We start from the raw sequence: 13,117 nt of genomic DNA on the forward strand, positions 1-13,117 counted from the left end.
ACCTATAATATTTAAGACACGATTTTTTTCTTTTTTGTCATTCAGTGAAACGTTCAAAGATGTACTTGTTTTTCCGTGAGTTGGAATTATATTTTTGAACTAACCACATGGAATGTTCCAATAACTTGACAAATACCAATGTTTTCAACGCGGATCGCTATTCGGTTGTATGTACCTACACTCGATAATTGCGAAAAATCAAAAATTTAATAAATTTATTATCGAAGAAAGAACCGGGCCGAGCGCGCTTGGCGGGCCACACTTTACAGTTATTACTGTACACCGCTATCGAGCCAAACCCGGTTTGAGGGATGACACAGAGATGACGACGACGACTTGTAATTTTTCTTTTCTCTCATTCTCTTCCGGTATCGCGGCCGGTAAGTTGCGTTAAAAATTGGGACGCGGTACGAACGAACGAACGAACAAACGAACGAATGACACTTGAAACCGCCGCGTTGCGCCACCGGCCGCCGCCGCGGCGCGTGCAGGGCGTTTACGCAGGTGCGGCGGCCAGACGTGTTTTTTGGACGCGCCAACACGGTACGCGAGTTGTACGGTTTTTCAGTGGTAAAACGCGCGCTTTGCCGACCGCAACCGACTGCACCAGACACACGCACACGACAGCAGCGAGCTCACGCCAATAATATTACGCAACCGTCGCGGCTTTTTTTCGGCCTAGAAAATTGTTTTTTTTTTTTTTTTAAAGGATTTTCCTCCGGAATTTCCCACTTTTTCGAGTCAGACTCTCACTGCCGGAATCCGCGCGTCCAGGACACAGTTCAGCCGCAGTCGGCGCAGTGGTGGCCGCGACTACAATAACAACAAACAACAATCTCATCCGTTTTTTTTTTCATAACACAATTTCGTACTCTTTTCCTACGCTACTATTGAACTCCATCGTCATGTGCACTGAAAATAAATTATACACCTCACCGGAACGCGGCATGGTTCTTCGAGTCTAATGCTAATTGCAGTCGAGGTTCACGAATGGAGCACGTGGACAATTTGTAAGTGGCTTTAGATTTTAAATATCTCAGTATTGCTTTAAATATGCATATATATATATATGTATACGAGTAGATGTTAAGGCGTTGAATAGTTTTATTCGATCGTTTAATGGGCCGTTTTATTGGATTTCAAATATGCAAAAAAAATTATATATGTATAATTTGCATACTTTTTATTCAAAAAGTAACGACATTAAAGTTAAATGACTTGTTCGTGATTAAAATACGTGCATTTTCACAACATATTTTTATAGTATCATAATTTGAATAATCTAGGTTCGAGTCTATACTACTTACGTATTAATATTACGTGTAGGTAGTCGGTATACTTACATCCAAAGAAGATAATAAATTGTGTATGAACATTTTCGAAGGTATTTCATTTGTATAAAAAATATATTTTAGCAATAATAATTGTTGAATATCGACATATTTTAATGATTAATCGTAATATAAATACATGTGAATAAAGATAATAATTAACCTCACCAAAAAAAATCTCTAACTATTTATGGTCCTTGGTGCCTAAAAATTTTTTTTTTAATATTTACAAATTTGTTTATCATACACATTTTACAAATATGATCGGTGTTTGACTCACTCTAACCTTATGTAGTTTTCGATTTTTAATGAAAAAACTGTATTCACAGTATAAAAGCATATATAATAATGTGTTCACTCCGCTGAATGCCTGGTATGTACCTAAGATAATAAACATTGTTTTTTGTAAGTTGTATTATTTTGGGAAATTTTGTTCATAATACCTTATACAATTACATATACACACACATTTTCCAAAAATCATCTCTGCTAGTTAAACGATCCCTTCTTGGTGACCTTACTCACGAATAATTGTCAATCATTTAAGTGGTTTACCCTTTTGTATGTTTAATTGGTTAGTTTAATATACATTTTATATGAAATAAATAGATAAAAAAATACTGTTTAGAAATTATTAAAAATATTTTTACTTTTGTGTTTTTATATTTATAACGTACAATTAAATTTTATTCTTTGTCACAATGCTCTTTTACCGTACATTTGATGCAAATTGATGATTTTAAATGGCTCTTATTTTTTCATAGGAATTCTCGTTATTTACATATTATGTTATATTAGATATTATTACATTATTTTATTATACGTATTAAATATCTAATTAAAAATAAATCATGTAACATGCACAGTTTGTTTATAATAGTATATTACTTACCCGGTCGCCTGGGTATTTCATATTTTAATCACCTATTTTATGATTAAAACTTGAGTCTTGATGAATCTTAATTAAGTAAGTGGCAAATAAATGTAGTAGATAGATAGTTAAATAATAATTCTGGCTTACTAGATAGATAATGTAATTAGAAAGAGTGAATTATTGTTTCAATGTCAGCTATATTTAAAAATTTAAGTGCATCAAAACACGGTTGAAATACTTAACTGCCTACTTATATTTTAAAAAACTGACTATTGAAGGCTTTTTAACTTTTTAGATACCTATTTAAAAAAATTATTATTCAGAATAAAAGTTTGTTGATACAAATTTATAAACATATTATTTAAATTGCAACAAAAATTAGTTTAATACTCTATACTAATAATTAGTGAAAGACCAATGTTAATGAAAAAAGTATTTAACACTGAATGACTAATCAGTAATATATTTGAAACTATATGCAAGTATACTATATATTAGCAATTAAGGTACCAATGTAACATGTTGGAAAGACAAATGTTACGTCATGTTAATTATATTTACTTAAGTAATTAAGGTTAAATCTCAAAGATATGAATTAAGTTTGCCAACCACATCAAAATATTTCTTTAAGTAATTAATTTGCATTCTACTATATATACTATGCATACAATGTAAAGTTTTTAGTTTTCATAAAATATGTGATTTTTGTTTCGAAAATAATTTTACCTTTAATTTCAAGTCAAAAATATTTTAAATATTATATTCTAAAAATCCCACAAAGGTGAATTCACTGTAGGTATTTTGTAAAATTACCGTTTGTGTATTTTAGATTGTTGTGGATACCTAGGTAGTTATTATAATTTACTTTTTAAGTACTTTTGATTTAATTACTAATTATATTAACAAAAATATATTTGAGTTTCATATTATTTTTGTATTCTACTTAGTTCAATAATTTTAAAATACATCCTTATTCATGGATTTATAAACAATATTATTTAAATATTATTTGTCGCTCAACAAATTCGAAAAAATTAGGTTAATCCATACTTCAAACAATAATGATATTCACAACGATGACTGTTTGTTATGTATCTAATAATAAAAACATATTAACATGCAAATTATTTGTAAAAAAAAATGTATATTTAGTTAGAGTGTCAGTGGTAATATGTCATAGGTAAGGTATATGTTATGAATTCAACACCAAATAGATACAATTTTACAATTCGATATTTAATTAAAATAAATGTAATTGACGAGAACTATTCAAGGCAATACTCAAGCGTAACAATAGTAGAGTTGTTTTATTTTAGAAGAAAAATATTTGTATGAAAATGTATTTCCATAGCTTTTAGTTGAAAATAGATAGATTATAGGGGAAATGCCAACTATTATACAGCGGAAGTGTCAAATAACGGAATGTCATTTTGGTTGGGATGTTAATGGGAAAGAGGGTGTAAATCTTTTGTTTTGTTATAGCAAACATATCGTTTTGCAGCTAGTTTTTGTAAAAGCGCTCAGAATTCCATTTTGGAATATTGTATGTGTATACATTATACAATACGCATTATAATAATATTAGTATTCATGTAATCTGGAAAATAAAAATGTATTTTTGTTTACCAAAATGTATACCTTTTTAAGTCACTCAAACGAAATGTACAATATTAATTTATGTGTAGAGCCTATGTAGATTATCTTTAAAATTTAAATTGATTAATTATGTAGGAGGTAGAATAGAAATATCTGTAACAATATTTTAAGGGAAATTAACATTAAATTAATACTAGATACACTAATATGAAACACTGGAGTCTCGAGTGTTATTATTTAAAAGTTAAAAATAATATAAAACCTACCATTTAATTTAAATTAAAAAAATAATTGTTGTGTCTAATTGCAAATTCCAATTAATAAAAAATATAAATAGGAATTTAAAACATCATTTTATTAGTTTTAAGTTTGGAGTTGTATGCAAGATCGTTATACATAATCCAGGTAATCATATTATGCACATAAGTTAATTCTTTTAAGTTATAACAGTAAATAGTAAATATTTACTATCTAGAAACTTATAAATACTAAATATTCTATTATTAATACTAAATATTCTATTATTATAGGTAACTAGAGCATCTCGTTGAAAATTCGATTTTTATATAGTGACATTTTTAGAAAAAATATGAAATAAAAAAAATGATTTGTGACTCAAAAAGTGAAAAACTTAAAAAAATGATTAAGATAAAAAATGTTTTCAAAAATACTGTTGGGTTTTATAATTAGTAAATAGTTGGATTCAATAACATAGTATGCTACTTGAATTATATTCCAACATATTATGTAATATAAGAATAACTAACAAGCAATGAATATAGATTAATATACTCATAATTCAAGATGACCATGTTTAATTTTGAAAATTGATCTAAATTCATTAACTTTTTTTCTGTGGTTCCATAATCTCGAGGTCCTTAATGGAATCAACAATTCTGTAATGGACCGTATTGTTTAGCTCTCGGTATCTTGGGTGTGTGAAAGCCGTGATAACCGGGACTACACACTAATTATAAATTAACTGTACTGAAAATCCCGCAGGGCACAGTTCAAACCTTTTATTTTACATTGAACTCCATAAAAACGTCCCAACCCGTTATAACAAACAATGTTATTGAGTTATGCACATATTCAATTTAGCATACATTAAATAGTTGCAGTGATGGGTAGTTGAGTCCGATATTATGTGAGTTATTTTTAGGTTGTTTTATTTCCCGGAAGATAAAATAAAGATAACTTGGTTAGAATTGTAAAAATAGTTTTGACTATACAACCATGAATCATTATTTTATTATAATACGCAAATATTGCTTATGTTCATTATTTTTTGATTTTAAATTTATTTTCACATATGAATTTTCAAATACTATATATGTTTTCACATTGGCTAGTGCATTTCATTATTTTTTAATACTTACACCACATTCTGAACAACAGTTATTTTCTTTAAGAAATACATTTTAGGGTATTGTATATTCGTTATATTGTAGACTTGGACTTACAATTTTGACTCTAGCATGGTTTTACAATCAACGATTTACCCCATTTAATTTTTATTATCTTAGACATTTTGTGTCTCGACTTAAATTACTTTTTTAATAATTTTGTAAATACTAAATAAGCAATAGTGAAAAGTATTGCAAAATTTGGCTTGCGTTAATCTTTTCAATACGTTTTTGTCACTTAAAAAAAAAAATCGTCCATATTAAGTCAGACTATAGGTTAATTTTTTTCAAATTTTGAATAATATAAATTACTATAAATACATATGTTAGTATTGTGTAGCTTATATGTTAGTCGTATCATAGCAATTTTTAGTGAATTGTAAAATACATTGTGTGGTAAGCACTAAAAGTGATTCAGAGTAAAAGATAAATTGATTATTAAATTATTATTTGCATTTATTTGATTCAAAAATTAAATTAATAAGCTCACTTTTATACATCCATATTATATCAAGTTTTATGAGACATGGTAGTTTTAGTTTTATATGCTTAAAGGAACTATTAGTGTAATGAAACAAAATTACAGTTTTTAGGACACTAAAAATGTTACTTTTAAATTCAAATAAATGTATAAAAAGATAATTATTAGGCAAACGAGTTATAGATTTTAGTATGTATTTTTATTTTAGGCGTGTTATAATTATAATTATTAATTTTCAGTTATAATAAGAACATTTTATTTACTAGCCATCACAAGCATTATTTTATATTTTATCAATTAAAAAAGTTAATTTTTTTAAACTTGAAAAACTTAAATATTTTAGTTAAAAGATACTATTAAATATATTAACTATTTAATTGTTTAATTGTTTCTTACGCATTTTTTTATGTAGAACCAATGTGGTTCTACATAAAAAAATGAAAAAAGTTGTTTTGTTTTCAACTGTATGGTTATGAACTTAATGAATCAATTAATAAAATTAATTGTAATTAACCGCCACGTGCATATTTAAACCCGAGTAGAAGATAGGAGGTCTAAAGAAATGACCAATTATCTCATATTTAGATAATTTTGTACTGAAAAAATATTTTTTCTAAATGCCATTTTCAATCAATAATATAATACATTTTCACAATTTGACTAGCAGTGTTACATTTTTTTATCAAATAGATAGCAAAAATAATCGAAATACATCAATCTTTTTCACTGGCAGATAATAAATATATGTATGAATATAAATATATATACATTTTAAGTAATAAGTGATCTGCGTTTGTCCTGTAAATGTTGAACATGATATCGAAACTACTTTACCTGTCATAGGATCTACGTATAAAAAAGAGGAACCACGTATGAAAAAGCGTATGCCACCCAATTTATATGATAAGCACGTCAGTTAGTAATCAAAATGAAAACTACTATTATGCAAGGGCAATATCAAATTGACAGAATAAAAGATGATAGAAAGGGTAAAGAGATTTTCTAGATAAGATGTCAATACAAGGGCCAAAAGTAGTCGACAAAGAAAAATATTGTGTATGAGACCACTATGACGCTTAACCAGAAATGCAGGGGAGCAAGGAAATAATAAATCAAAATAATCTGCCGGTTTAGACGGCTTAATGTTTTCACACTTTTTCACAAGTCCTGTGAACTATTTGGCAAACAATAACCTAAAAAAATAGTCTGTATAAGTCAACTGTAGAAAAAAAAATGTTACATAATTTAACGGCTTTCACGATTGGCACGTAATCGTGTAACGATATTAACGTGTCTTATTTACATTTAAGACTGTGGATTTTAACAAGAAGTTAAACATACAATAAGCGAAGAATCCGGTTTTTATTTGCATATATTTAAAATTTTTAAGTATTAGTTTTATTGTTCGTCACTACATCTTTTAAAACTGCTTTAAATTAGATTAAAAAATATTAATAATGTTTTTTTTTATGATTTCTTGACCTTTCATAATGTTTAAAATGGTTTGGTTTTTTTTTCTAGAATGTTTGAGATATGTTTAAGAATAGTCAAGATTGAAAGCTATGAGTACCCTCATTTTTCATAACTACGTTATTTTTCAAAAATATAGATTCTATTCAACTTTTAAGTTATGAATTTAGATCGAAATGAAGAATAATATATACAATAATAAAGGCAATTTATTGTTCTTGGAGGTGAAAATATGTTTTTAAAATTTTTTTCCAACATTTTCCGTATATTGTTTTGATTAATTTAATTTAAAAATTAGGTTTTATTTGTTTTTTTTTTCTTAAGCTTGAGAACTGTTTTCACACATAAGTAACTAGTGTATTTAATGAGAAATGAGATTATTTTTTTTATATTATTCAGTTTAAGTTTAAAGTTATAACAACTATTCAAAATATTATTATTATTTTATGTATCATATAATACAATATACTAAATATTTAATATTACAATTTATAAAGTTAATGGTTTACCTTACTATATCTGAAAATATCTTACAATATTACTTTTCTTTGATCATAACATTATAATTGGTTTTTAAATATGCTCGTCATTCATATGAATCTGAAATCTTTGATAAATAAAAACTGTTGTAAAGAATCCATTTCTAATACCTACATTTGATTATTAATAGTTAACTTTTAAAAATTTGTTGCAATATCTGTACCTAAGTATGTAATAATACAAAATATGAAATTATATTTTTTTAAGAAGTGCAACAGTTTTATCATTTTATGTTATTAACATGCTTGTCAGAAGAGAATTTGATAAACAGAGGTCGCATATTAATATAATAGTTAATCCATGAGACGAATATGCAACTCTCAACATCAGCGTTAGGTATATCATAACCATGCTCAAAACAATCGATTTAGATGGATGTTAATTAATAACACTGAGTGGTTATAACAGATTAACTAGAGCACACAAGACAATTTTAAATGCATTGTCTGATAATGAACTAACTATCGACAATAATTAAGACACTATAAATACAATCAAAAATATATTAATAAGCTAGGTATACTTAATTAAAAACAATAAACTTATTAGAAAATGACAAATTATTCTACTGACTTACAATCCTGCTAATTTCAATCTTTACAACGATAAAACTTTGGCAATTGGTTAATCTCTTATAAGATCCAATAGTAGGTGTATTCGATAAAATACACTCAAGTGATCATTGGCCCAAAATTAATCAAATTAGATAATTGACACGATTTAACCGAAACTAAAAACAAATGTTATATACCTAATATATATATTTTTTTTCATTCTTATTTATTCGTATCTACCATACTCAAAACCATCATAGCTGTAGAACCATACATTTAAAGTAAGTATACAATTTTTATAAAAAACATATGATTGCCACTTTTTAGATTCTTTTTAATATATTTTTCATAAAATAATTATATAAATTGCCAAAAACGAATATTGTTTTGTATAACTTGATATTATATTTGTTCGATATTTCTAAAAATAATAACTTTTTAGAACGATTCAAGTAAAAAAAAAAAACAAATTAATTCGTTTATTTACTTCAATAAATACTTTTACAAAGTTATTCGACAGTTAATACCAAACAACTCAGTTTTAAATTAAAGTATTTAATGATGGTATCAAACGACGGACTTTATTCCATTATTAGAATTTTGATGTAATCTTATATAACAAAAAAAACTCTTGGGAAATAATGTTTTACAGAGTATATGTGTAACTTGGGATTTTTTTTGTTAAAGACAATAAATATTAGCATAAAGCCAAATTTGTAAATTTCCAATGTTATCGAATGATGATTACCATTAAAGCCCTGAGGGTAAATGATAACCTTGAAGGCTTGCCAACGATGCAAAAAGAATTCAAATTAGATTTTGTCGTATATTTTATAAAATGTATGTCTTTAAAAATACATTTCCAAAAACCAAATACGTAACTGAGATAGACTAATGTAGGTTTAATGATTTAAAAATACAATCTTAATTAATTATTAATGATTTTACTCTGTTATTTATTGGTATACAAGCAAACAGTTTAAAATTTCAAAAAAAATGTGATAATCTACGTAGATCACTACATTGGTTCAAAAAGAAATAATTTAAAATTAATAGTAAAATTATAAGTTCAGGTGTCTAGAAATGTTAAAAACGTTTAAAGTTTCTTCAAGAATGTTAATATAAGTATATACAACTTTCTTATTTTCCAAACACTTTTTCACTCTGATAATACAAATTATTTGTAAGACACAATCATTAAATAAACAAAACGCTAATTGATGTGTGTACAATGTAAAAGCTCTCGCAATGCATCTTTCTGACACAGGGATTTAAAACGATTTTAATGGGAATAAACATCCCCAACAACTGCCTTAACGAATACCAATATTTTTTTTTGTTATTGAGTAAGTCTTAGTGATCAAAAAAAAAAATACCATCTTATAGCCATGGTCAATTTTTTTTCAATTTGTATAATATAATATTTCCATTATCAACATGTTAATCTGTAAATTAAATTTACATTTATTCAATCATGATAAATACAATGGAATGCATAACAAACTTTATACTATGTATGATATTTGTTTTAAACATAGATAAAAAAAGTCTAACAACTCAATCTGTTATTTCTTTGACAAAAGAAATACAAGAATTTCGTTTATGAAAAGAGAGAAATCGCAAAAAACAAGTGATCCCTTAGGGTTTTGATAAACAATCAAAAACTAAGGTTTTAGTAAACACGTATCCCTCGAAAATATGTGAAAAATACAAACAGATAATATTAAATATACATTTACGGAAACATGATCAAAGAACATATTTTATAAATACTTACATTCATCGTTTCAACATTATACATACCTACATTATAATAATAATAATAATAATAATAATTTGTTTCTATATTTTCAATTTCAAATCATTTTGATTGATTTTATTTATTTTTGAACATAGGTACCGAGTATAAACAATAAGTTTCTAAATTCTTCTTGCTTTTTATCATTCTTATGCAAATAATTCTACAAAGTTGTAGTCAAGTATTATACATTCAAAGGAAATGAAAAATTATTCTGGATGCGTCTTAGTCTACTTAAATGTTTGAATAGTTAAAAAGATCGTGATAATTTACTGCAGGCTTACCGATTGATTTTCATAATAAGATAATTATTTCTTTGGACATTTTCATAAAAGTCTATATTATACGGATAGAAATCACTGATCAGAAATTATATACAATTTTTATGAAATTCGTGATTTTATGTAACACGCATTTTAGATCTGTCCGTAGCTTAACCTTATTAGTTTTTTGGTTAGGTCATTACGAGCACTACGTACCCACTTGTGTTGTCTCCGTATTACAAGCGTAGGGTATAGCAACTTTGTGTTTAGTAGTAACAATTTTATTTGGTAACCTTTAATAATACAGTTATAATAAAATATTATTTATATTATTATTATATTTTATAATAGACTACTATTTATCAAACTTAAATGTAAGAACATTATCTGTGGTTTTATTACATTTTAATTTGTAAGAAAATTATTAGAATATTTTAAATACCTTAATTTGCTATTTGCTTAAAAATTAAAACATCGTAACTCGTAAGACACTTACTTGAATTTGTAGATAGACCATAACGTTATGTTCTAACCTTTAATTTTGATAATAGATCTATTAATTATACTTTTAAGGATTACAGCACTAAATTATAACTGTTCAACACAAATTTGATACTTTGTACATTTGTGTGATGCGTACTATATAATCAAATAATTTCTCCTCTTAAATTTGACAAACTTCGGTCATATCATAATTATAAATGTACAATTGGTGATATTTTGATAACTATGCATAGAAATAACTTGAAAATATCTGTAAAGTATTTTAGTAGAGGTTATTTCTATGTTTTTTTTTAAAAAAAGAATAAGGAGTTTGTAGGATGAAAAGTCCCGGGCCTTTTTAACCATTACTGGATGATAAGCTACGGGGTAATATACATTTTATACTATGAAAAAAATCGTTGTATATTAGTGATAAGTTGAAATGGTTTAGTAATAGTTTCTATTGGTAACAGTGGTATCGATATTGCTTTTAAAAAAACTTTGGGGACATTATACCCTCACCCCTCTCAGGAGTATTTATTATAGGAATGACCTATCTATTTTATAATTTCTATTTTTCAATAGATAATTTATTTCATCTGGATGGCAGAAAAAATTTAACAGTACCTACTATATAGCGCAATTTTAGATAATATTCTATTTTGAAGAAGTAATTTTTTTGATTAGAAGTATTCGAGTAGACAAACCTTAAACACCGACTATAGAATTTTTGCAGAATGTTAGTCGGCATCTTACTATATTATTAACAGAACGAATATTTGAATCGTTTTTATTTTTATTTTGGCTCTTGTTGTTTACTTATAAGCTAATGTCATATTTACTCAATTTTAAAAATTAAAGTAATGTACTACATTTCTACATTTAGGAATAGTAAATAATAATTGCAATATTAAATAATATTTAATAAATATTATTCAAACCGATTATAGGTTGGTAGACATTTTTTTTACCTTAAAATTGTCTGCTCCTATTATGCTTAGATGACTGAGAAATTAATTTTCCATCTTGATCACATTTTTATTTCATTACATAATTAAAGAGACATATTATTAATTTGTTTTAATTTTAATAGGAATTCTTACCTTGTGTGTAGGTACGTATTCAATATTCTGTAGTCTGTGCCCATTCCCACCCATTAATCTTTACTGCAAAAACAAATTTATTGATATCATTTCTCGTAAAAACATTTTTTCTTTGCGCTCAATTTAATCATAAACTGTATTTTTAATAGAAAAATAATACGAGTGTATATCATTACTTTTGTTTTAAATTAAAAACAATTTTGTATAATATTGAATTTAATGTGGTACTGTTTATTGATGGTATTCTGAATGGTTTTATGTTTTAAATTAAACATTTTTTTTACCCATGTTTCCAATTCAATTACTAACTAGGTTTGCTTTGAATATTATATGAAATAAAACTCATCTATGAACAGTTTTCAAATATTTAAAAATTGTATTTTGAAATATTATTAAAGGTGAACTTGTTTTTCCAGTGTATTCATAACATTAAAAAACAGTACATTACGTATGTAAAATGTTCATAAAATATTCATAATTTCATAATATTAAATGAATGTATGGTATAATATAGGTATATTGTCTATTTGTGGTTATGTTTGCACAAGTGTTTAATCCATTTTTCCCGATACTGCACAGTTTTGTAATATAATACAAATTTCACTGATTGTATGTGGTTCCTTTTATACGCTCCGTTGGACAACTTTTAATTTATTAATTAGTAGATTTTATAGATAACATTAATGACTCAATGACTAGCAGTCGAGAAAGGAACGAATAGGAGCTGTAGTAATTGATCTGGAAAATTGGATTTCGAAAGAAAAAGTGAGGGAAAAAAATATAGGTAACGCTATTGTATTCGTGCAGCACGTACGATATTTTAAGATTTAAAAATAAATTGTTTTATTGTTTCATGTATTATATGAACAACACTTATTGCCATTATGGTGTGAAAATATATTCTCATGTCACTTGTAAAAAGGGGCCAACTTGAATATAGGCACTAGGACAACCTTACTAGTATAAATCAGTAGGTATCGACTTCCTACTATTTAAGAGGCGAAATCCGAATAGCGGATAAAAAGTAAAAGTTAATGTAATAATGTACCCACTTAAAATAAAAATACATTATACATTGATAATAAACCTTTTTTTCTGATGCACTGTCTGTGAATAAATTAATTAAAATATTACCCAATCCAAGTTATTGTATTGATTATAATTTAAAAACGAATAAAACTGCGGGTATCCATTACTGATTCATAACTAACTAATAAC

General features: G+C 26.3%; 1 protein-coding gene across 2 annotated transcripts in view; it reads left to right on the forward strand.

The window, feature by feature from the left end:
- The first annotated feature begins 548 nt into the window (after positions 1–548).
- LOC111032926 (5-hydroxytryptamine receptor 2C) overlaps positions 549–13,117 on the forward strand; it is a 95,504-nt gene continuing 82,935 nt past the window's right edge. Inside the window, exon 1 of one of the 2 annotated variants that reach the window (XM_022313412.1) lies at positions 549–1,010. The gene's annotated coding sequence lies outside the window, so the exon portion shown is untranslated. The remainder of the gene's footprint in view (positions 1,011–13,117) is intronic. The other variant, XM_022313410.1, reaches the window with a different exon arrangement.

Source organism: Myzus persicae, unplaced genomic scaffold (assembly GCF_001856785.1).
Source record: "Myzus persicae strain clone G006 unplaced genomic scaffold, MPER_G0061.0, whole genome shotgun sequence".
Lineage (NCBI taxonomy): Eukaryota > Metazoa > Arthropoda > Insecta > Hemiptera > Aphididae > Myzus > Myzus persicae.